Source organism: Mesoplodon mirus (genome assembly GCF_964341445.2).
Source record: "Mesoplodon mirus genome assembly, chromosome: 12".
In the NCBI taxonomy this organism is placed as follows: domain Eukaryota; kingdom Metazoa; phylum Chordata; class Mammalia; order Artiodactyla; family Ziphiidae; genus Mesoplodon; species Mesoplodon mirus.
In genome coordinates this window covers 98,083,719-98,110,726 of record NC_138988.1, presented here as the reverse complement: position 1 = coordinate 98,110,726, position 27,008 = coordinate 98,083,719, and the positions used below count along the sequence as shown (strand labels likewise).

General features: G+C 42.4%; 1 protein-coding gene across 1 annotated transcript in view; it reads right to left on the bottom strand.

The window, feature by feature from the left end:
• The window catches only part of NEDD9 (neural precursor cell expressed, developmentally down-regulated 9), a 297,774-nt gene that overhangs the window by 223,635 nt on the left and 47,131 nt on the right, over positions 1-27,008 (bottom strand). Inside the window, exon 2 of the mRNA XM_082638858.1 lies at positions 20,563-20,668. The gene's annotated coding sequence lies outside the window, so the exon portion shown is untranslated. The remainder of the gene's footprint in view (positions 1-20,562; positions 20,669-27,008) is intronic.

Here is a 27,008-nt window from a genome sequence, read left to right as displayed (position 1 = left end):
AGTTAAACTCAGGATGTGGGACCATTTATTTCTGCTCTGTAGCTTAACGTCTAGCTCACAGTAAGGCTTCAAAGGTCAAAGTGAATCAAACTAAAGGAGTAAACCCTGATCAGAATCAAATCTGCAGCTGCCTGTTGGAATAGGCTTTTCTCTCCTCCCCTTGAATTCTGGGGAATTCCTTGTAATCTTTGAGTAACTTGATTCAGAGCCTAAGCACTTGATTCTAGTCTTTCATTTTCTTATCACTGACTGTAAACTTTGAAGAAATTACTGATTCTGTGTTGCCTAACCAGACAGAGCTTGTAAATGCACTGTATAGTGGGGAATTAACAAAACCAGCTCAATTCACAGTGGCTGCTGTGATCAGAACAGCTAATGTGGTCAACCAGAATAAATCTTAGAGGGTTGCTTTCCTTTCGCCAGAAACAGAAATGCATTCTTGGGCATAAATCAATGTATGGCTTAAGGCCATCAACTGGATTTCTCAACCGTCTTCTCTATGGTGTAGTGCACTGTGTTGGAACCCCATAGCTTGAATTCTTGATCCTCAAGGCATGGCCAGGACACTGAACTCCAGGTCAGTTAGGAATTCCTGGCAGTGCTTAGGCGTCCAGGTAGTCATGTGAGAGGCAGTGGAATTCAGACAGATGTGACACTGGGGTGTCCAATTCTGTGCAGAGTCAAAGTGATCCCCACGTCATGATCCTGTTTGAACACTCATCCCTGTAGGCTATTTGGAGACATTTAGGCGATAATAGAACCAACTATAGCCTAGCTGGGTGGAAAGAACATGGCATTTAGAGGCAGCCCAATGTGGCTAAAAATTCTGGCTCCAACATTTACTGTGTGATCTTGGGTAAATTACTTAAACTCTTTGAGCAGCATTAGTTTCCTCCTCTACAAATTAGAAAGTATTCCTATATTGTAAGTTGTTATTTCAGATTAAATGAGATGATACCCAAAAAAGTTCTTACTACAGTTCATGGCATGCAGCAAATACCAAGTAAAAGATAGCCCTTCCTCCTCTCCGCCTGCTCTTCTTATCCTTCCTATTTTTCTTCTTCTTATTTTTATTCTCTCTGTAACTGGAGCAAATACTCAACACAGAAGGCTGCAACCATCGTGCATAGAACCAGGTGTGATTCAGGATGCTGGGCCTCCTCCCGGCCTTGTGTGTGTGTGTGTGTGTGTGTGTGTGTGTGTGTGTGCATGCATGTGTAAGAGCAGGGAAAGGGTTTTGGGTGGAGGGAGAAGGTGACAGACTTTCTAAGGCAAGGGTGTTATCTCATACAGCCCAGTGCCTGAATTCCCCACCCACCTCCTTCCCAGCTTAGGCTCCTTGAGCCAGAGTGGATGACGTGCTGTTTTGATATGATTGTTAACTCTGCAGGCTCTCCAATCCCCATGTCCTAGAGGGTGTGTGGAAAGACAGAGGCGGTATCTTTCTAATGGATGGTTCCACACCCTCACAAAGACTACCCCCAAGTTGACGGGATTCAGAGGGTTGCTGGCCTCCAGTCACCCTTCCCTTCACTCCAGTCGCCTTTTGGTGAAAGCAGGGCTACTCAGAAGCTTTTTCATCAAAACATTATCAAATGTCAACGTGCACGTGGCCTAAGCTGAACATGGGCTGCTAAAGGCTTGAGTGCTGCCTCTCTTTCACGTTTGCACAGCAGCAGCTGCTCACTGCTGGGCCAGTCCTATAGCCTGCAAAGGAGGGGGGCGAATAGTCCAGGGCAAGACTCCACTGAACTGGAATGGAGCCAGGGATGAGCGCACTGAGCCAACCCATCCAGGCAGGAGCCTGAGAGCCCTTTCTTGCTGTGTCCAGCCTCGTTTGCTCTGAAGACAGATGGGGAACATAAAGGCTCTCTTCTGGCTGTGATGAGGCATTCAGGTGATAGAAAAGAAAGCCAGAGAGAGGCTGGGGAAGCGAGACAGGAATTGCTTTCTATTGACTTGTTAGTGACCCACAAGGTACAAGGCCTTTCACTTGGCTGCTTCGTTATCCCAAACATTGGGACAAGGAATAGTCAAGAGGAACACAGTAGGAATCAATAATGTAGAACTTGACAGACAAGAAAAACAGTGTCTTGGGCAAACCAGCTGTCAGTAACTAGATGACCAAACGTAAGGTGTGAGAAAGAGGTGGATAAACACAAAGCCAGAGAAAGAAGACACCAATCCAGTCACCTATTTATTTAGTTAAGATTATTTACCAAATACCTGTTACATGCCAGGCGTTGAGCTAAAAGCTAAGGTTATAATAGCAAACAAATCAGATATAGACGCCCCCTCATGCCTGTAGAATCTGGTGTGGGATCTTACAGCCTAGATAAGTGAACATTCATTTATACAATAATGTTTCACTTACTAGTGTTCTGTAACAAATCACCCCCAAATCTAGCAGCTTAAACCAACCACTTTCTTATGTTCATGGCTCTGCAGCTTAGGAATTTGAATAGGGTACAGGATTCCATGATGTCTGGGCCTCAGCTGAGAAGACTCATGGTTGAGGGTGACTTAAGGGCTGGGGGCTAGAATTATCCGAAGATGTCTTCACTCACTTGGCGGGCAGTCCTTGCTGAGCTGTCATCTGGGAGCTATTGTCTGGAACACCTACATGAGTCATCTCCACCATGACTATCTTAAGGGAGATCATCTTAAGGGAGACTTCTCACGTGGCAACTAGCCTCCCCCAGGGCAAGTGTCTCAACAAAATCAGACTAAAGCTTCAGGGCCTTTTCTGAACCAGCCTTAGACATCATGGGCCATCACTTCCACCACCCTCTACTGGTTACTAAGGCCAGCCTAGATCCCAGGGAAGGAGAATCAGACTCCTCCAACCTCTGGCCCCAACCTCTTGATGAAGGAGAACAAGATAAGACTGTGTGGGACAGGAGATAGAGTTGTGGCCATCTTTAGAAAATAAATATGCCAAAAATACAGTGAAATAAGCACTATGGTAGGGAGGACAGGAGAACATATAAGGGGACCTAATCTTGGCTGGTAGCGTTAACCAATAATTTTTCAAAGGAAGTGCCTACTAAGCTGAAAGGGAGGCTCAGTGGAAGTTAGCTAAAGACTGTCTTAGTTCAGGCTGCTAAAACAAATTATCATAGGCTGGATGGCTTAAACAATAAACATTTATTTCTCACAGTACTGGGGGCTGGAAGTCTAAGGTCAGGGCACCAGCATGATCAGGTTCTGATGAGGGTCTTCTTCCCGGTTTACAGACCTTCTCTTTGTATCCTCACAGCAGAGACAGAGAGAGATCTACTCTCTTCCACATCTTATGAGGACACTAAATCCATATGGAAGTTCTACCCTCATAACCTAATCACCTTCCAGAGGCCCTGTCTCCTAATACCATCCATTTGGGGGTTAGGGTTTAAACATATGAATTTGGGAGTATTCAAACAAAGGCTATGTGTAAAGCAGTATTTTAAGCAAATAAAAAAGCATGGGCAAAGGCCCAGAGGCTGGTGGGAACGTAGCCATACATGGAACTGAGATAATTTTCACATGGCTGCTTTGCAGTGTGTGAGTGTGGTGCCCCGTCACGGAGGATGGGATAGAGCTTTTGGAGGGAAGTGAGCATGTGTATATGTGTGTGTTATGGAGGATAAAAAATGAAGCTGGAGGGGCCTCCCTGGTGGCGCAGTGGTTGAGAGTCCGCCTGCCGATGCAGGGGATACGGGTTCGTGCCCCGGTCTGGGAGGATCCCATATGCCGCGGAGCGGCTGGGCCCGTGAGCCATGGCCGCTGAGCCTGTGCGTCCGGAGCCTGTGCTCCGCAACGGGAGAGGCCACAACAGTGAGAGGCCCGCGTACAGCAAAAAAAAAAAAAAAAAAAAAAAAAAAAAAAGAAGCTGGAGAGGTAAGCAAGGGCCAGATCATGAAGATTCTGGGGAAACATACAAGGGAGTTTGAACAATAGTTAATGGGAAGTGAAAAAAAATGTTGTTTGTATATAGAAAGGCCACTACAGGCAGCATAAAAATGAGAACAGAATTCAAATGCAGGCAGCCTGTAATTTTCCAAAATCTAGACTCTGGAAAAAATAGGATGTTTATCTCGCCTGTTTGGATGAAAGTGCATGGTGCTTGTCTCCTTTATTATTATTTTTAAAATGTAAATGAGTAGAGTTCCCTGTGTTATACAGTAGGTCCTCTGCTCAGTACTCTGCAATGGCCTATATGGAAAAGACTCTTAAAAAAGGGTGGATATATGTGTATGTATAACTGATTTACTGTGCTGTACACCTAAAACTAAGACAACATTGTAAATCAACTATACTCCAATAAAATTTTTTTAAAAAATGTAAATGGAAAGTCCTCTTCACTAGCCCAAAGAAGCATACTGAAGACTCATGGACTCAGAAACTCCCCGTCCTTGGCATAGAGCATCTTCATCACACATATAAGACTTTCCTGATTCCTATCAAAAGTAGTAAGCGCATTGGAAATATCAACCTAAAGCCTAACGTTCAGCATCATTTATTCTTAGTATAATTTTTCATGAACATGGAGAAAAACTTCTCTCCAAGAGAAAATGTAAATCCTCAGTCAGCAATTTATTCTCTAGAAAGAATCAAACTTTCCTCAGGAAGGGAAGGTCGAGTAGGAGATGCCATCATTATAAGACATTTTATGACACTGCAGACTACATGGCAAATGACCATTGATGTGAAACCATTCATTTCCTGCAGTGTGGTTCCCAAGTGTTTGCTTTCTTGGAACAATGATGGGAAATTTCCTAACACAAGAAGGACTATGACGTCAGCTCCACTTACATGTTGCTCTTCCTAGTCTTGGAAAATGTCCCATTATCCTTCATGCATTAGATGGATCTAAAACAAGCAAGTCTAGACAGTGGAAACCATATATAAGATCTATGGTTTCTTTCCCCATTATGTAGTACTGTGGAGTGTAAGTCACTCAGTCATCTCCCTCTAATTGAAGGAAAACTGGGGAAGTACACAAGGGTATAAAATATATGTCAGGTAATAAATCTTTGGCTATTTTCCTAGGTAATTAGTAGCTACTTCAAGTCTTTTAAAGAAGTAGCTAGGTCTTGGGCTTCCCTGGTGGTGCAGTGGTTAAGAATCCGCCTGCCAATGCAGGGGACAAGGGTTCGATCCCTGGTCCGGGAAGATCCCACATGCTGCAGAGCAACTAAGCCTGTGCACCGCAACTACTGAAGCCCGCACACCTAGAGCCCATGCTCTGAAACAAGAGAAGCCACGGCAATGAGAAGCCCGCGCACCACAACGAAGAGTAGCCCCCGCTTGCTGCAACTAGAGAAAGCCCGCGTGCAGAAACGAAGACCCAACGCAGACAAAAATAAATATAAATAAATTTATTAAAAAAATAAAAAAGAAGTAGCTGGGTCTTCAATAAATGGTACTGGGAAAACTGGACAGCCACATGCAAAAGAATGAAAGTGGACCCCTATCTTATACCATACACAAAGTGAACTCACAATGGATTAAAGACATGAATGTAAAACCTGAAACCAGAATTCCTAGAAGAAAACACAAGCGATAAGCTAAGCTCCCTGACATCAGTCTTGGTGATGATTTTTTAGATTTGACATGAAAAACAAAGGAAATAAAAGTAGAAATAAACAAATGGGACTACATCAAACTAAAAAGCTTCTGCAGAGAAAAGGAAACCATCAGCAAAATGAAAATGCAGCCTGCTAAATGAGAGGAAATATTTGTAATTCATATACCTAATAAGGAGCTAATATCCAAAATATATAAAGAACTCATACAACTCAATAGCAAAGAAGCCCCAAACAAACAAAAAACAATCCAATTAAAAAATGGGCAGAGGATACGAATAGACATTTTTCCGAAGAAGATATACAGATGGCCAAAGGGTACATGAAAAGGTGATCAACATTGCCAATCATTATGTAAATGCAAGTCAGAACCACAGTGAGATATTACCTCACACCTGTCAGAATGGCTATTATCAAAAAGACAACAGATAACAGGGCTGGTGAGGACGCAGAGAAAAGGGAACTCGTGTGCACTGTTGGAGGGAACATAAACTGGTGCAGCCACTAAGGAAAACAGTATGGGGTTTCCTCAAAAAATTAAAAATAGAACTGCCATATGATCCAGCAATTCCACTTCTGGGTATTTATCCACAGAAAAAGAAAACACTGACTTGAGAAGATATATGCACCCCCCCCCATGTTCACTGTAGCATTGTTTACAATAGACAAGACATGAAAACAACCTAAGTGTCCACCAACAAATGAATGGGCGCTATTCCTGTGTGAGCTCAGGTACTGTTTCCTCTAATCATTTTGGGTGGTTCTTTCTCTAGCTTCAGATCGTTTCCTCATACACATACACTGATGATTACTCAACTGATTCCTGACGGAGACCCTGCTGCAGATCTCCGGGTTTTTCTCTCCGCGCAGCTCTCCTCTTTTCAGGATTGTATCCTGTGAACTCTGTCTTGCTCTTCTGAGACTCTCAGCTCCATCTCCTCAACTCAAGGAGATCAGCAGGCTCCACCTGTGTTCCCTCTCCTAGTGACACAGCCTCCAAATGAAAGGCAGCAAGCTGGGGCAATTATAGGACTTATTTGTTTCTCATTAGGATCACTATCCTCTGTTACTTGATGTCCAGTGTCTTAAAAACTGTTGCTTCTTATATTTGTTCTTCTTTTTTTCTCAAATAGGAGGAGAAATCCAGGCCCTGTTCCTCCATCTTGACTGAAAATTGAATTTCTCCTTTTTTTTTTAAAGCCACGGCTATATTGGGTTTTTCTATTCCTTTACTGGAACTTAATCCTAACAATCACAGAAAATTGTTAGCAACTTGATAAATAGAGAAATAGTAAAGTAGAAAAATTTGAATAAATTATTCAGAATGAAACACAGAGAAAAAAAAGAAATAGAAAATATGAAAAGTTATAAGAGACATAGGGATAGAATGAGAAACTGCAAAATACTTCTTGTGTGCCAGTCCTTCCTACTGGGTTTAGTTTTCTTCCTACTGATGTACATCCTCTTGTAGTTTTTTTCAATGATGGAAAGACTGTGAGTTATAAACTCTCTAAGGCTCAATTTGTTTGAAATTGTTTTTTTAAATAAATTTATTTATTTTATTTACATATTTTTGGCTGTGTTGGGTCTTCGTTGCTGCGCACAGGCTTTCTCTAGTTGCAGTGAGTGGGGGTTACTCTTCGTTGCAGTGTGTGGGCTTCTCATTGCGGTGGCTTCTCTTGTGTGGAGAACGGGCTCTAGGCATGCGGGCTTCACTAGTTGTGGCATGCTGGTTTCAGTAGTTGCGGTACGCGGGCTCTAGAGCGCAGGCTCAGTAGTTGTGGCACATGAGCTTAGTTGCTCTAGAGCATGTGGGATCTTCCCGGACCAGGGATCGAACCCTTGTCCCCTGCATTGGCAGGCGGATTCTCAACCACTGTGCCACCAGGGAAGCCCCTGTGTGAAATGTCTTTATTTCACTTTTACTCTTGAATAATAATTTAGCTAGATAGGACCTTCCAGATTGACAACTATGTTCTCCCAATACTCTATTGTTTTCTGGCCTCTAGTAATGCTAATGAGAATTTTGCTGTTAGTCAATTATTGTTCCTTTGTAAGTAGTTTACTTTTTATTCTGACTGTTTTAAAATTTTTCTTTTGTCTTTAGTATCCTGCTGCTTGCTAGTGACCATGTCTCAGAACTTCCTTCATTTTTAAGACTAATATTCCATTATAAGTGTATACCACATTCTGTTGAACTTCTTAATAATTTTTGAACAAGGGTTCCTGCATTTTCATTTTGCACTTGCCCTACAATTATGTGGCTAACTCTGCTTTTATTCTATCACAGAAAACTTTTATCAAAAAGCCGTAAAAGAATATAGGAGGAGAAATGAATAGTGTGTCCTCCACAAAACTATTCCAATAGTCCAACAGAAAAATCACTCAGAAAGTTAAACCCTTCACAGATACACAGAGTACCCAGCCCTGGCTCCTGATCCTCAGGTTTTACCTCTCTGCAAGGAGGTCTTCCTTCTTCAAACCAATAGAATGTGAATCCTCATCTCCCCTTGGAGAAACCTGTCCCCTACACACTGGTAGCAGTTACGTCCTAGAATTCCCTTCCTACTCATTTCTATACCTCAACCAGTGCAATTCCTAGGACAACCACTTGCAGCAAAACATTTCTCAAGTTAAGCTAGACTCTCACTGGGAGGTAGGGGGATTCCTGAAGACAGTCCAGGATAAATGTTGGCTCTCCAAGTTCAGTGCTCTTTGAGATTTCCCTGGTAGTACAATGTGAAAATATGCCTTATTATTTCTGAGTCATCTCAGAAGTAACTCTTGTCTCAGAAGAGACATTAAGTTTCAGAAACATCACAATCAAGATCCATATTGAGGATAAGAAACATTTTTCTAATTACAGGAAACTGTACTCAGACTGCTCCTCAAGGGGATGGCAATATACATTATGATGTACTGAAGTGACAGGTTGGCCTTTGTCTCCTTCCTAATTCCACAACTTGACCAGAGGCCCACAGCACATTAAAAATGAGCCCTAGCATATATAACTTTTTCAAATAACAACTATTTGCTTCTTGACGTCCTTCCTCTGGCCACATAAAAACCTGGATGAAGCTTTGACATAAGGGTTCTTCTGTACCTTAGGCAGAACACATTTTTAAACAAAACATACTGACGCTGCTTTTTGTACTAAAAAGCAAATCAGAATTAAAGTACTTTCCTAATTTAAAGCAATTCCCAAGGGTTGGAGGATAGGCTACTGCAGGGTTATATGTGTGGTGGAGGGGTGCTGCTCATAACATGTGTTTCGGGTGAATGAGAGTATGTGAAATTGATGACAAAATAATGACAAAATATTTGGGATGACAAAAATAATCCTTAGAGAAAAGTCTCTTAGGTAGCTGGAGTTCCAAGTATAAATGAAAGAGGTCAGACCTCACAATAATAAGAATAAAGTCTGGCTTCATGATTTCAGCTAGTGCTTTTGATCTGGTTCTTAAAGATCCTGCAAGTACTTTAGAAGTAATCTGGTTCATATTGTCTGGACGTGGGCTGGCCAGCACAGTGGCAACTAGTCACAGGTGGCTTTGGGACCCTTGAAATGTGCTGTGAGGGTAACATTCACACTTGATTTTGAAGACTTAGTATGAAAAAAGCACTTACCTATATCACCAGCCTTAAGAATGATAGCATTTTGTACATATTGGGTTAAAAATATACTATTTAAATGAACTTTGTTTCTTTCTACTTTTTTAATGGGGCTACAGACCACTTAGAATCGCTTTCGTGGCTCTGTCTCTATTAGACAGCACTGGTCTGGAACCCAGTTAGTTTTTGATACCAACCCATTTGGCTTTGGACCTTTGGTGTTCACAGATATGTTCTCATCCCAAAGACCCATCACAGTTTGCACTCTTCTTAACTCTAATCTCAGAAGTGAGTCCTTTGCTGGTGAGTGGGCCCAGCCTAACCTCAGCAGACGTACCTTGGTCCCTCTACAAGTTATTTCCTACACAGACTTCGGGGAAAGGGGAAATCATTTTATTTATTTGAAGAAAATACCCCCCTCCTCAATCCAAACTGACATTCCACACTGTGGGGCTTTTTAAGCTGAAATTTGGATCAGAGCAAGGAGTTGAACTGTCAAATTTGGCAGGACGTTTCTTTCTAACACCAGTGAGCCTGTCAACCGTACTATAAATAAATACATGATTTAAAGCCACGGATATCTTCCTCAGTGCCTTGGCCGGAGCAGCAGCTACTCATAAAGAGAAAGAGAAGATGTCAGCAAAAGCAGGATTTCACTAGACTTTATTCTAAAGAAGGCAGCTAATTCGTAGTGTGAGGAAGTGCACAGAAAACACTGTGCTCAGTGGATTCAGGTGAGACTTATTTAATAGATACAGAATTGATTTTGCTGCTGGAAGCTAAAGGGCAGAAAGAAGGGAAACAGGGGAGAGAAGGAGGCATAAGAATATATGCCCTAGGATTTCATTACTTAAGAATGTTAAGAATATACTCCATGCGTTAATTTTTTATTTTCTAAATGAAAGGTTTTTCTATTTTGTACTTGGTTAATAAATAATAAGTGTAAGTTTACAGTATTTTAAAATTCATTTGGTATTGTACTGAGCAAAAATGTAGAACAGGACATATAGCTCATTCATTTTTATTGTAAATTTTATTTAATGAAGTTCATGTTGAACTTGTAATTCAAGCTCATAATTAATACATCCTGTGAGGAACAAAAATTTTGGATTCCCACCTTTCTATAACCCTATTATTTAAACATTAAAATCTTATTTAGGATTTTTGTTTTAAGTTTGATGTTTCTAAGAGGTTACTATTCTAATTTTTTTCCAAGCTGATTTAGAAACTTTTGATGCATCTTGAATTTTTTTTGAATTTTTCCATGTGTGATATGAAATACCCTAATACCCCCTTAAAATGCAAGTGATGGGTAACAGAACTAACATTTTCCTTGAAATTGCTTTATTGTAGTTAGTTTATTGTGTCTGGGAGCCGTGATGGATTTTTCTGGATGTCATCCAAATGTCTTTACCGTGTTTAGCATTATAATAGGAGTGTCTTTTTTTTTTCCACTATAATTTCAGCTCTTGAACGAACTCCAGAATATGTATGGTGCACTGTTTGACACTGCAGTGAAGAACACTGGTTGCCTGCCTCCCAACCCCTCCTGAGGGTTAATACTAGGAATTATAATAAGTAAATGAAATATGGAGCCCGTTTCCTGACCTCCCTCATGGCCTACTTGAGAGAGCCTGAAATAACTACTGAGGAAAAACTATATATATATATTTATTTTAGTGCTTCTAAAGTTAATTGTGATAATGGTATTTCTCTGCTAGTTAAATTAACTACTTTATTTAGAATAAAAGCCCAGATGAAATCCTATTATTTCAATCTACCGAATGTACCGTTAACATTGAATCAGTATTACAGTCATGGTAGTTATTATTATTGCAATTCAATCTTAGCTTTAATATCATATTTATATGTAGCTGAATCATAGCTGAACTTATTATAGCTGTATGTGCCAAGAGCTGCTTACTGCTAATACCTTTAATTTTCTGTCTGAGGACTTTCTTTCTGGCCACTGCAGCCTGATTGTTCCAACAATACAAAGGTTAAGCCAGAAGTGCCAGAGAATTAATACCCTCAAAAATGGCCCCAAACCAGTATCAAATGGGGAAGCTGAGGGATAAATGTCACAACTTTCTTACCCCTTCGTTAGTTTAACTTTGAGACATTTTCTGCTCCAGTACTCTATAAACTTTATCACTAGGGGATCCTGTTAAAAATTCACATTCTGATTCAGTAGATTTGGGGTGGAGCTTGAGATAATAGTAATAATCCACTTTGAGTACAAGTTTTACAGTCTCCCAGAATCCCCCAGGGGAATTAATGGGGGCTTGCCTTCAATGGGAAGTTGTTTGATTATTCTCCTTTAGTTTTCTTCTCTTCCCTGTTTCTCACATCTTTATTCTCCTACTGGTGTTTCCTACCTGCACGTGGATCCTTATCTCAGGGTCTGCTTCTGGGGGAACCCAAATCAATAATATACATACACATACAATACTTATCCATCCCCTGTTCTATCTATTTAGATCCTAACTATCTATCGATCTATCATCTTGAACACAGCAACACAGGGCAGCTTCTTAAAGAATCCAGACAATTGAAGAGCTAGAAGAGAAAGGATAGAGAAATCCAGGAGACAGCAGAAAGAGTAAGCTGATGATCAGCAGCTAAAAAACTGACTTTGCCTCCTTTGTGTGTAGCCGTCAAGAGGATGTGGTATTTGGGAACCCTGGTTAAAGAGGAGACTGGGTGGTTAGTTCTGGCTGCACAGACGGTGCCTCTTGAGAAGTCCACAGAGGGACAGCGGTTCTGCTAGGAAAGATGGGCGAGGACTTTTCACCTGAGTCTATTATGCAGGACATGCTGTTGGGAGGGTTGGCCATCGGGGTCATGGAAAGAAGGTAGGTCCGATGTTAATACTGGAAAGGAATGAAATCAGCATAAGCAGAGGGACACTGGCCGAGGTGGCAGGGGAGGCAATGCCACACTTCGTGCTTGTGGGTCAGCTCTGCAAAGGAGAGGAAGATTAGTGAATGGGCTTTGCAGATGTTCACCTGGGATTCTTTAGTGACTTTGTGCAGCTGATACAACGTGTGCTACTTATCTTGTGGGAGCAGGATTGAGAGCAAAGCTCTGGACTTCCTCAGCTCAGATCCCACCTCTGCCACTTCCTGGCTATGCCACCTTAGCACGTTCTTCAACCGCTTTAAGCATCAGTTTCCCCATCTATATAGTGGAGACATAATGCCTATCTCATAGCATTGTAATGAAAATCAAAGGAGATGTTGTAAATAAAGTACTTGTGTTAATATTTAATAACCAGAGGATAAGAGAGTTGCCCTAATATTGCAAATATACCCAAGAATGCTGGGGAAATGGTGGGTGGTGGTTTTACCTGATTCAGGCATTGTGTACACACACACACACACACACACACACACACACGTACATGTTTAATATCATATTCGTAGAAAGCCACTGGAGTGATAATGCCCTGATGGTGTCAGTCAGTCCCAGCTATGATAGCCGAAAAATCCTACTACTGCTCTTTGCTATGCGTGAAATCTCTCTTTGAGCAAAGCAAACACCTGTCCTTGGCAGAACGTAAAGGGAAACTTGGTTTAAAGCTCTTGCTCCCCCTTCTTTTAAAAGTCTGTGATCCCTGCTAAGATAGTTCCTGCCAAGGCCACTTCTGGTTTCTGAGTCGGGCCATCCAAGTTCTCTCAGGGCACAGGCTCAGTCCTGACAGTGTCCTACTGCACCTGAGAGTCTGGGGGCTGAAAGAGAGGAAAAGTCACTTTGTTTTTACCACCAAGACCCACAGATCACACCCAGTGGTCTCACCATTTGCTGTGGCTTCTCTCCACGGTCCTGACAGGTTGATATTCTGGAAGGTCAAGGACAAGTCAGTTCTTAGGATTGTGCGGAAGCGAATCAGTCATTGTTATAACCATTTGATCCCAGCAGTTCATTCATCTCAGTCTTTTGAAAGCAACTTCCACTCCTTAACCAAGTTCTGCCCCAGTCTCTTCATGGGCCAAAGAAGGTGGATGCTGATGGAAAGCACAGATGTGGCCACACCTCCCTGGCAGCAGTCTGGTCGGAGGTCATATGGCCTCCTTCCAGTAACAGGTGGCACTTGGCCTCTACTTTTCAAGAGAGTTTGAATCAAGAGACATTCAGGGTGAAACACTGTCACGTTGCTTTTAATTTTCTGTAAAGCTTATTTTCTATAAGCTATTTGACAGCTGGCTTTTTGACATAAGCTTGTAGGAGTGTCATAGGTCTCAGAAACAAAAGTGTCTGCTCTTTCAATAGTATGAGTTGCCCTTGTTTCAAATTTCAGGATGCCACATAACAGATACACCACACACACACACTTTGTCTCACACAGCCTTACACACACATGTGGAAGTATGGAAGCAGTCAGAGAAGGAAGCAGAAAGAATTTATTGTAATTATGAGTAAAATAAGTAGAATCTTATTTATACTATACGACCATTATGAAGGACAATCATTTGTTAGTTAATTAATATGCTGGACTTGAAAGTGGCTCCAACTTGTGCTGAAACATGAAATGTTTGTCCTCCCCACTCCTCCTTTCCAACTGGGAATAATAAAAGATCCAAGATTCACACATACTTGTGAAACTCAAACACATTTTAAAAGAATCGATAGGCAGCAAATCTAATCTAAAATACTCACATTGAAACCACTGATCAGAGAAATCTAAGTGGTCCTGATTAATGAAGGGACTCAAGCCTACCCTGCTTGGGGGGAATAGCCCAAGTTCCAAATGCAGACTTGATGTTCATATAGCGTGCAAAGACACAGAGTTCAAACACAGAGACCATGGGATGTTGCCTAGAGCTCCACCGATGGCATCGGAAACACAAACATTACATCTGACTGCCGTGTGATATGACACAGCTGACCTATATGGAAGATTTTAGCGCTGTCCCTTATTCTCCCTTATGTAAAGGGGTTCAACAGGGTGACCACCTAGGGATACAAGCGTGCATTCATATTTGTAGCTCCGCTAGGAAAGAATCAAAGGCCAAGAGTGGGTGACCTGGACCGTTGTTTGGACTGGAGGGCACAGACAGCAGCTGCAGCCTGTCGCTGAGATTGGCTGCTGACAGGAAAAAGCATTAACAATTTCATCAGATCTTATAGATCAGTAACAACGGAACACCCTTCCCCTAACTGGTGGCCACTGTGGTAGCTACAGTTGGTTTGATTGAAATCAGTATTTAAAAACAATTTTTAAATGTGGTAAAATACATGGAACATAAAATTTACCGTCTTAATCATTTTTAAGTATACAGTTCAGTAGTTTTAAGTACACTCATATTGTTGTGCAAGCAATCTTCAGAACTCTCTTCATTTGCAAAACTGAAACTCTGTACCCATTAAATAATAACTCCCCATTTCCTCTCTCCCCCAGCCCCTGGAAACCACCATTCTATTTTCTGTCTCTGAAGGTGACTACTCTAGGTATCTTACATAAGTGGAATCATACAGTATTTGTCCTTTTGTGATTGGCTTATTTAACTTAGCATAATGTCCTCAAGGTTCACCTATGTTATAGTATGTGTTAGAATTTCCTTCCTTGTAAAGGCTGAATAGTATTCCATTTATGCATATACCACATCTTGATTATCCACTGATCTGCCAATGAACACCTGGATTGCTTCTACCTCTTGGCTGTTGTAAATAATGCTGCTATAAACATTGGCCTATGAAATCAGCATTTTTAATTACAACGGTAAAAGGCTCAAATTCCATTTCATGACTAACTTACTGTCTGATCCTCAAGAAATGGTGTTTTGTAGAGAGTGTAAAATCACTCTATTTCAGGAAGTCCTTTTGACCCATGATCTTCACTGACATGGCTGAGGGGTGTTAGGAAATCAGTGGGCATGGAGCAGAAATGAAGCTAATTGCTCTATAAATCTATCACAGTTTTTTTTTTTCCTTTTTTTTTTTTTTACGGTACGCAGGCCTCTCACTGTTGTGGCCTCTCCCATTGCGGAGCACAGGCTCCGGACGCGCAGGCTCAGCGGCCATGGCTCACGGGCCCAGCCGCTCCGCGGCATGTGGGATCTTCCCGGACCGGGGCACGAACCCGCGTCCCCTGCACTGGCAGGCAGACCCTCAACCACTGCGCCACCAGGGAAGCCCTATCTCAGTTTTAATCTTCAGCTCCTTAGCACTAAATTTCATTGTTCCAGCAAGATGCACTGAATGAGAAGTATTACTCAAGAGTTCTACCCTTGTCGATGCAACAGTACTGGCTAATGCTTGCAAAGTGCTTAAAATGTCCCAAACACCATTCTTAACTATTACACTAGCAGCATCCCTGTTGTACAAATAGGAAATGAGCCAGAGAGTGGCAAAGCACCTGGCCCAGGCGTACACAGCTTGTCAGATATTTAAACCCCAGTAGTTTTGCTCCAGAATTCATGCACGTTACCACCACACTACACTGTATCTCAGTTTTTCACATATATGAATAGGTGTGTGTGTGTGTGTGTCTATAATTGTTATTTTTTGACAACCAGCAATGAAAGAAGGCCCCTTAGAACTCCAAAATGATAAGTCTAGAAAATGGTGCAACAACATGTGATAGAAAATACTCTGGTTTTGTAACCGAACACAACTTTGAATCCTAGCTCTCCCATCAACGGTCTGATAACATTGACCAAGTGTTTTATCCTCTTGACTTTAGTTTCCTCACCTGGAAATGGGAGCAATATAATATCTACTTGGCTTAGTTGTCAACATTTAAGGAAATGATGTCTCTAAAATTATTAGCTCCTGGTAGGTACTCAATAAATGCTAGTTCTCTTAACTTTTATGAGGCAAGAGAAGAATGTGATCTCAAAAAAGTGATATGTGTTTTCATAACAACCTGCACTGCATAAACACATTAATTACCACTTTATTTTTCTGTGGACAAGGTACTTAATTAGATGGCCTCTTCTCTCTTTTGCATTCTGCTAGAGTCTGTTCAGAAATACAAGAGACATGCTATGTTGGATACCTAACGGTAGGTCCTGTTAAAAATCAACACCGTATTTTCTTCAAGTGGAGAAGGAACTCCAAATGCCAGGATCAGGGGCACAGTTAATGGGCTGTACTTGTATCCTCCTTCCCTTTGCTCCAGAATACCACGACTTTGAGCACTCATCATAAATCAGCCTTCATTGCCAGCACAGAAAGAACTGCCTCCCAGCCTTGACCCAAGGCCATAATTGTGTAATCATGTCTTCAGAGCCTTATAATCAAATTCTTGCCTCTTCCCTTGATTTGATTTTTTTTTAATGGTGTAACAATTTGATTAGTAGAAAATGCTATAAAATCCACTATTTTATTGGTAAAACAATACTCACATGGAAGCTAAGATATTATTTGTCCACTTAGCTCAGTTGATTCAAGAACGATCATACTTGGTAAGATAGTGCTGCACAAGGAAAGATTTCTTCAAATTGCCCCCGGACGCTTTGCTTTGAAGACATGCAGCGAGGCACTAAGGGGACCAACGAGATGCACACAAGTCCAGGCCCGCCCCTCTCAGAAGAAGACTTTCCAGACAGCAGAGAAGGGGTTTCTTCATAGAGATTGAAAGATAGCGTATGTCTGGGGCTTCCCTGGTGGCGCAGTGGTTGGGAGTCCGCCTGCCGATGCGGGGGACGCGGGTTCGTGCCCCGATCCCGGAGGATCCTGCGTGCCGCGGAGCGGCTGGGCCCGCGAGCCATGGCCGCGGAGACTGTGTGTCCGGAGCCTGTGCTCCGCGACGGGAGAGGCCACAGCAGTGAGAGGCCCGCGTACAGCAAAAAAAAAAAAAAAAAAAAAAAAGAAAGATAGCGTATGTCCCCATGTGGACATACTTGCATCTTTACACATGTATATGAAACAAATATATGTCTCATGTAGTTTCTCACTATCTCTACTATTTTAGAGCACTTTAAGGTTCACAGCAAAACTGAGAGGAAGATATGGTAGTATCCCCTATAAGCCACACGTGCTCAGACTCCCCCACGATCAGCCTCCTCCACCAGAGAGCTACATTTGTTACTGCTGAAGAAGCTACACTGACACATCATTATCACCCAAAGACCAAGGTTTGCATTAGGGTTCACCTTTGGTGTTGTACATTCTATGGGTTTGAACAACTATATAATGACGTGAATGTATAACATCTAATGACAATGGAAGTGTGGGTTGTCTTTCCTCATTGCTCTCTCTTGTTTATTGCCTGAGATGAAAAGTTGAAAGGCCAGTATCCAGTTAAGCTGTATGGAGGGGCTGGTGCTTTCCTGAATGGAAGAACTAACTGGAAAAACTACCATGTTCCAGAGTTGGATCATCATTTCTGACTTTTAAGATGTGGCCACCAGCTCTGTTTTTGTGTGCTGCCGTAGTTCATGATTTCTGATGTCGCTTCTCGAACAAGTAGGTCCCTCCTTGGGAGTGAGTAGAATGTCTCCTGCCAACACTTAAGTCAGATCATGTTTTTCCCTTAGGCCAACTCTGCTGACAACTGTTCTGGAACTATTCAGTTATTGCTATAAAGCACTATTGACAAATTCTAAAGGGTAATCACTGAGCATTTGCATTTTTTAGGTTCTCAGGACCACTTTTCTTAGTGATCTGCACTGTCTGCTGTGAGGTCATATTCTCACTGCAGAGATGAAACCAAGCATGAGATAGGGTAGTGACTGTTCCAGAGGTTAAGGTGAATTTTGGTTCAAGGTGAGAATTCACAGGCTTTGGTCCATTGAGCCATGTTTCCCATGCTTACATATCTGTGAAACAGCAGCTATGAGTTGAAACTCTGAGAAACATTCTCAGTAAAGTTGAAGATTTTAAAAGAACCAACCTCCCCCTTCCCCCTTTTCTTTTGATATAGCATCTCTTACACTCCTCGTAGCATCTGTCACCTGTCCTCCTTGGCTTGAATACCTTGTGACGGGGTGCTCGCTGTAGCATCTGTCACCTGTCCTCCTTGGCTTGAATACCTTGTGACGGGGTGCTCGCTGTCTCACAAGCAACTCATCTCAGATCCAAGTATCTCTTCTTGACAAAAGGTGTTCCTTCTTTTTTTTTTTTTTTTTTTTTTTTTCCTGCGGTACGCGGGCCTCTCACCGTTGTGGCCTCTCCCGCTGCGGAGCACAGGCTCCGGATGCGCAGGCCCAGCAGCCATGGCTCACGGGCCCAGCCGCTCTGTGGCATGTGGGATCTTCCCGGACCGGGGCACAAACCTGTGTCCCCTGCATCAGCAGGTGGACTCCCAACCACTGCACCACCAGGGAAGCCCAAAGTGTTCCTTCTTTAGGTAGAATCCTGTGTCCCTAAGAGTCTGCTTCTTGGTCCTTGAAACTTAGCCAGCATTTTGGGACAAAGAGTTTCAGAAATAATTTTTAAAAGGGAAACGGTTGCACGCCTGAGTAGCTATATCATTGTATTTGAAGTTCATGAGCTTTATTCGTATAATTGATAAATCAGGTTAGTTCTCTGTTTCTCAGGGTATCATCTCTTTTCTTTTTACCTCTGTCATTTTCTTCTAGTTTCTGCCTGGTGTCTTCCTTCTCTTGTAGATGCTTCTATCTTTTTCTCTGTCTCTCAGGTTTATATTTCTCCCTGTGGTATTTTTCTATTTTTCTCTTTTTGCTTCTTTTCCTTTTCCCCTATTTGCCTTTTCTGTCAATTTTAATGAATATTTATTAGATACCTATTTAAGACTAAGGAGTGTGCTAAGTGCATAAGGAAATATAGGGAAAGACTTTGCCCTTCAAGAAAATAAGCTCTTCTGTAGAATCTGGTATCTCTCCTTTAATTAACCACAATAAAAAACAGTTATTTTTCCTGGCTTTGTCTTTTGTTCCTCATAGTTAACTGGAAAAAAAGGCAAATTGAACATGTTCTATTTCTTATTGGAAGGAACAAAAAGATAATCTAAGTGGGCTTATTTTTTGTACCTTTATGTGACACTAAATTAATTTTTTCACCTTTTACATCAATGGGACTTGGTAGAAAAACATGTTTTTTCTTCATCCCTGCATTACTCCCTTTTCTTTGACATGAGAAAAATGTTAGGAATAAGGCTCAAGTGCTCTAGAGACTATTGGTTTTTCTATGTTATCAGTAAGCAATGGCATATGGTTGGCTTATATTCAACACCAGCTGGTTTTTCACAGAGTGAATTGTATGAATCCAGTAGTCCTCAACTTGAGCCTGCATCAGAATCACCTAGAAGGCCAGTTAAAGCCCCCATTTCTGGGTCCTACACTCCAGAGTTTCTGATTCAGCAAGTCTGGGGTGGGGCCTGAGATCTGTTTCTCTAACAAGTTCCGGAGTGCTGCTGCAGGTCTGGGGACTGCATTCTGAGAATCACTGTATTCAACTGAACTTCGAATAGTAAAGAGACAGTTTTGCCAGTAGGGGATTGGTGGCAGGTCTGTTCACCTATGCTCATTTTTAGGGTTCAGAACAGTGAAACTTAAAATAAACCTTTAAATAAAAATATTATTTAATACACTGTTCTTATATAAATGTTTTTCTGTGAGTGAAGAAAAGGATTCTTCTCCAGCGTCTCAGAACTTCAGCCTGGCACAGATCCAAAGGGCAGGAGGAGCCTTCCTCGGATGCTACTTAGTGTTTGCAGGCTTCTCTCCAACTGTGCCATGCACTGCTAGCCAGTGTTAGGTCAACTCTGCGATACTGTTTTTCTAAGCAAAGGAGCAAAAACATGAGCATGATTCAGGTTATAAAATGTTGATTTTAAGGACCTCCTGCTCTCACTGTTTTGGTAATTTAAAGAAATCTAATCTCCGTAAACTACCCTGCTGTGACTTTCCCTGATATCATGTTTGTTTGAGTTTTGTATTCAACAGTAAGATCATGATTTAAAAGAAAAAGAACAGCAACCTTAAAAGTCAGGTTTCTTCTAGACCCAGGCTGTAGACAGGCCAGCTGTTGTGGGCGTGGACATCCGTCCCTGTACACACGTGTGTGGTGTGTGCAGGTGTGTGGGGGAGGAGTGGAGAGCTCTGGCACCACCCAACTCATGAAACATACAAATACTTTATCATTTAACATCCCTGAGGATCAGGACGATGGCTGGGCTCAGTGACACAGGAAAGAATTTTAGAATTTAAAAATTCCTACAAATCATAGTTAAATGTTATTTAATAAGTTTAAACTTCCAAGAAAACATTTCTATTAACTTGCTTATTTCCTGTCCATCCCAGTAATAGCAAACTCATTGCAGTGGTTCTCAAATGAGAACCTTTTCGATTTTCCAAGACAAACTGTAAGTTGTTACACTACTTCCCATCTGAACCATAAAAAACTTCATTGTGAGTATTTCACTTACAAATGTTATACTATCTTTTTTTTTTTTAAATGTATTCAGCAGACTTACCTTCAGACCCCAGTATAGTGGTGCAGAGAACACTTCATTTTGATTCATTTAGTCTCCTCTGTAGGTACGTTGGTAGAACTGGAGAGATCCTGATACATTCACTTGCCTGGGAGAGAGGAGATTTAAAATGTTACAACCAAAGAACAGCAGGATGGGATGTCTGAACTCTATTCCAAAGTACCTTGGTAATTTTCTCAAGATGCAAATACCACAGCAGATCACTTCGTCCATTGTCTTCTTTGGTTTTTCAAAGAACCTCAGTTTCTGGGACAAGGACAGAGACCCTGGAGACAATCTAACTAATCAAGAAGGTAATTCCTTGTTCCAGAATCAGGCTATCCCAGAATAAAGTAAGTCTTGTTCTCTTTGATGACTCTTCATAATCTGTGCATTGAATCATGATAAATATCTGAACTTGCCAAATTCTGAGCACCTCAGATCTGATTTCAAAAATTACGAATGCACAGAGCTTACCCTGAAATATTCCGGTGTAACATATGAGGTAAGGCTCAGGCAACGGTACACGGGCCTCCCACCGCCGCAGCCTCTCCCGCTGCGGAGCACAGGCCCCGGACGCGCAGGCCCAGCGGCCACGGCTCACGGGCCCAGCCGCTCCGCCGCACGTGGGACCCCCCCGGAGCCAGGGCACGAACCCGCGTCCCCTGCATCCGCAGGCAGACTCCCAACCACTGCACCACCAGGGAAGCCCAAGGGATCTTTTAAAAGTTGATTCTAGTGGTTTGGGAACCACTCTGATATAAGAACACAGAGGGGAGAGCCACTGATTTTCCAGGGGGCAGGAGAAAACAAGGTCTGGGAAGACTTCACAGAGAAGGTGGCATTTAAGCTGGGCTTAGAAGCATGAATATGATTTCAACAAATGCATGAGGCTTCTCTAGGTAGAGGGGAAACCACAGTAGGTCCTGGGAGGTGTAAGAATTCACGGCATGTTTGGGGAAGCAGGGCAGCACGCAGTAATCACATGGGGCTACATCAGAGGATGCATGGGGATCAAGCAGGAAAGAAGGGAGGGTGGGAACAGTAGACTCTGGGGGCCGAGGACACACTCTCTTGAGTGTTATGTAAGAAATTTGAATTTTGGTGCAGGCAGTACACAATCATCAACAATTTTTATTTTAAGGAATGCTTTTAAAAATTCATTCATTAATTTTTTTTTTTTTTTTTGCGGTACGCAGGCCTCTCACTGTTGTGGCCTCTCCCGTTGCGGAGCACAGGCTCCGGACGTGCAGGCTTAGCAGCCATGGCTCACGGGCCCAGCCGCTCCGCAGCATGTGGGATCTTCCCGGACCGGGGCACAAACCTGTGTCCCCTGCATCGGCAGGCGGACTCTCAACCACTGCGCCACCAGGGAAGCCCTTAAGGAATGATTTTTTAAAAAAGCATCTGTATTCTAGAAAAGTAATTTGTGAAATAGCATGGAAGAAAAAGTGTAGTAAAAAGAAATGGAAAACAGAGTCTTCATTAGTGAGGCTATCCAATAGACCAGATAAGAAATAGTCAGGGTCTGATTTTTAAAAGTGGCAGCGAGAATGAGCGATGGATTTGAGACACACTTGTAGGAGGAGTTTACCTGCCTAAGTAAGAAGGAAGAAATGAAGATGGTGTCCATTTTCCTGACACAGTGGATGAAGTAGGAGGTAATACTTTTGACCAAGCTAAGAAATAAGAAGAGGAATCCAGTTGGTAACTGTTGAGCTGGAGATGCCAGGGTAAGGATGCCCAGTAGTAAGGTACCAGTGGGGCTGAGGTTCAGGCAAGAAGTCTAGGGTGGGGACACAGGTCTGGAAGTACTCAGTGACTATGTGACATCATAGGAGGGGCCCCAGGAGAGTCTGGAGTGAGGGATGAGAAACGGACAGTGGTGAGACCCTGGAACCGCCAGTCTTTAAAGGGTAGGCAGAGGGAGAGGAACTAAAGGAGAGATGGAGGAGGAAAGAGTTATCAGAAGAAGGGGAAAAACCCAAAATAACTTCAAAAATGGACAACTAAAGGAGTCAAGGGGGAAAAGTTGCAGAAAGAAGGAAGGGATCAACAAGAAAAGTGACTTGATCTCCTGAATGGGTCCTTAAAGAATCTGCAAGAACCATCTAACTCTAGCTCAGCTAAGGAAGTGATTTGGCTTCCAGTGTTGCAGGATGGGTGAGATTTAAGTGAGTAGGGAAGTGAATGGGACTTTCCAATGGGAAAGACAGTCAAGGTGTAGAATTGGAAGGAGTCAGGTCCCAGAGGAGGGGGGTAGAGGAATGGAGATGGCTACAGGGGGATGATTATACCTATTTAAATGTGCAGGGACTTCCCTGGTGGTGCAGTGATTAAGAATCCGCCTGCCAATGCAGGGGACACGGGTTTGTGCCCTTGTCCGGAAGGATCCCACATGCCGCGGAGCAACTAAGCCAGTGCGCCACAGCTACTGAGCCTGCACTCTAGAGCCCACAAGCCACAACTACGGAGCCCGAGTGCCACAACTACTGAAGCCTGCGCGCCTCAGGCCTGTTCTCCACAACAAAGAGAAGCCATCGCAATGAGAAGCCTGCGCACAGCAACGAAGAGTAGCCCCCTCTCACCATAACTAGAGAAAGCCCGTGCACAGCAACGAAGATCCGATGCAGCCAAAAATAAAAATAAAATAAAATTTATTTTAAAAATGTGCATAGGGGCTTCCCTGGTGGCGCCGTGGTTGAGAGTCCGCCTGCCGATGCAGGGGACATGGGTTCGTGCCCCGGTCCGGGAAGATCCCACATGCCATGGAGCGGCTGAGCCCGTGAGCCATGGCCGCTGAGCCTGCGTGTCTGGAGCCTGTGCTCCGCAACGGGAGAGGCCACAACAGTGAGAGGCCCGCGTACCGCAAAAAAAAAAAAAAAAAGTGCATAGGACGAGAAAGGAGATTAAAATACACAAAATGAATGACGGCAGCAATGTTAAGGAACCGGCTGGGTTATGGGAGATACTTTCTCTTTCTTAATTTTTCTATGTTGTTGTTTTACATATTTTTGCAGTTCTTTTACCTCACTTTTATATTGGAAGATGAACTTTATTTTTAAGAGCCATTTGAAGGAACAGCCTTAGAAAAGAGTAGACACCTCTTCTAAGATAGGAAGAAAGATGGTAAGAATATCTATAGCTATAGATGACTTGGGAAGCAGAGGGAAGGGAATTTAGGAAGTTCATCCCAGATGGTCTTTGTGATGCTTGTCCTGCTTTCTAAGTGGAATTAATGACTCTTCCCCTACTCTCCCTTTGCCCTATACATCTATGCATTAATTCACCTACATGGTTTGACTGCCCTTACTTGTTTTCCTGTCTATTTATCTCCCTCTACCCAGCTATAAGCCCCTCCAAGGTAGAGACCACAACTTATTTGTCTTTATGCTCCAAAAACTTAGCATAATTCCTGCCTCACAGCAGGTACCCAATGAATTCTTATTGAAAATACTCCCTTTTCTTAAGAATTTTGATCACCCTCTGAGAGTAAAGGGGGTAAGAATTGGGTGAGAACTTAAGAAAAGAAGTTACGTTCAGAAACAACCATGCTGGAGAAGGGCAAAGTGACTGGCAAAGGATCTGTATAAGGATTCTTGGGTAAAAATCTGCTCTAGAGGAGACAGGGGTGTTTTATCACATTAGTTTAAGAGCAGCATTAGCAGCAATAAGGTAATGATGCAGGCACTACCTTGTAAGAGCAAAAATCCAAGCTGAGGCTTTCAGAGACATTTGATAGTTACCAAGAAGCCTCCTAAGACTTCCTCTCACACGCTGGTGAGTGCAGAGCCCTGAAGCCAGGACATCCACAGCCCCCCTCATCCTAAGAGGCACTCTTCAGTGTGTCAAGGAACGTGATGCGTGTGCTGTGACCGCCCCCTCTCAGTCACTGGGCACAGGAACAATCAGAACACCCCCTCTGCTGGGAGGAGGTCACAGTCCAAGAAGACAGGTAAACCAAAAGTTGGAAGCGCACACAGCTCTCAAGGATGCCAACTGGCTTTGCCGTGTCGGGTGATTTCTCACATTCCCTCGGCCAAGTCTCCTGTTTTGTAACAAGTTCAGTCAAGGGTTTTACTGGAGTAGACAAGCATGAAATGAATTTTCCAGAGAAGTTTCCGAAGTGGGGGAAAGTTCATGGCTCGAAAGCACCGGTGGGTAATGAAACGAGACTGTGAACTTCTGTTTTTCTTTATAAAAGAGAAAAAAGAGAGTTTTCCAGGTTTTAAAATCTGAATCTAAAACTTGTGCTGTGTCCTCAGCTCTCAGCCCATCTTATTCTCTAACCCTGGTGTTGCAAGCTTATTTTATGCTGCTTCATTGCTGCCCAAGTGGGTGACCTGGTCCCACTGAGCACCAGGATATTGGGTGGAAGACACGCAGGCTAGCCTCCCTTTGCCGGTGGCCTCAGCTTTGTGACTCCTCGGTCACAGCTACCCAGAGGAACTCACTGAGGGCAAACCTATTGAAGGCTGCTTGCCTTAACCAGCTGGTAATCCCTCATTATCAGTCTTTATTAGACCATTGTTTACCATTAGGAACATCTTTCACTCACCTAAAACCAAATGCTAGTTTTAAGGATGAAGAAGCAAAACTAAAACCAGTCTGGCCATCACTCTCAGCTTTGGGCATTACCTACTCAGCACTTGTCTTTGATATACAATCAAATACAAATGAATGTTAGGCTCCCAGACTTAGGAGAAAAAAATAAAAGAAAGTAGAAATGCAGCTTTTATAAAACAAACAAATGAAAATGCTTTGATTCACCCCAGTCCACCACCCATCCAATCTGCTGGTTCTCAAACCTGGTTTCACTGTCTGACCCTGAGTAAATTATTTAATAAGTTACTGGAACTCAGTTATCTCTAAATTGGAATAATAATACCTATTTGGAAGGGTTGTTGTGAGAATTAAGTAAAGTATAGAGCACATAACCCTTGATAAATGTCTATTTCCATTACCTTCAAACTGCCTCTTGGAATTACTCCTCTATCTCTATTAAAATTGCCATATGATCCAGCAATCCCACTCCTGGGCATATATCCAGACAAAACTATAATTCCAAAAGATATATACACCCCTATGTTCATAGCAGCAGTATTTACAATAGCCAAGACATGGAAACAACCTAAATGTCCATTGACAGATGAATGGATAAAGATAATGTGTTGTATATATATGTATATACACACACATATACATACAGTGGAATATTACTCAGCCATAAAAAAGAATGAAATAATACAATTTGCAGCAACATGGATGGGCCTAGAGATGATCATACTAAGTGAAGTAAGTCAGAAAGAAAAAGACAAATACCATACTTATCTGTGGAATCTAAAATACGACACAAATGAACATATCTACAAAATAGAAACAGACTCACAGATTATAGAGAACAGACTTGTGGTTGCCAAGGGGGAGGGTTGTGGGGAGGGAAGGATTGGGAGTTTGAGATTAGCAGATGCAAACTAGTTGAATAGGATGGATGAACAACAAGGTCCTACTGTTTAGCACAGGGAACTATATTCAATATCCTGTGACAAACCATAATGGAAAAGAATAGGAAAAAGAATATATATATATATAACTGAATCACTTTGCTGTACAGGAGAAATTAACACAACATTGTAAATCAACTATACTTCAATAAAATAAAATGACCATCATCAGAGTGCAGATCTTTAATTTATTACGTTTTCCATCCTTATTGCAGAAATGGCATCATGATAAGACCTCGAGCTTACCTCCTTGCAACCCACCTTGCCTCATGCCATGAATCCTTTCCCTTCCTAAAACATCACTTCCTTCATGTCGCCCTTGCTTGAGGTTTTCTCCAGCCTCTTACTGCCTTCTCACCCCGCAGCCTGGAGTTTAAAACCCACAGCCGCTTCATGCCATTCATTTCCTATGACTAAGCTAAATGTTTCCGTTTCAATCAGGATAACCTTTAAAACTTTTTCCTAGGGATAGGGAAGTCTAACTTATTTTTTCTACCTTTTTTATTTTGTTTTTGTGCATGTGTCTCTCTTCACACTTTCTCCTCAGTGCTCACATCTGTCTCTATCAAAATCCACTGCATCCAACAAGATTTAGCTGAAGTCCAGCTCAGTCCAGAGAGTAATTCCTGCTTCTCCAGTCCACACTGACCTTGAGCCTCTTGCTGAACTCTGACTGCCCGGATAGCCCTCATCACGGTTTCACGCTTTCCACAGCAGAGGCACACTGCAGAACATGGAAATCCCGAGTACACGCAGGTAAATACTGACTGTCATTTTCTTGATCGCACAGCCCAAGAGACCGAGCTCAAGTGGTTGAACTAACTCAGGAATGGCTCCTCTTCAGCAAACTCTGCCTTCCTTTCCTTGCCCTTCTTTCTTCCCTCTTTTTCTTCTTTTCTTCCAGTAACAAAGTATTTTATATTGACTCTGTTATCCTGATCTGCA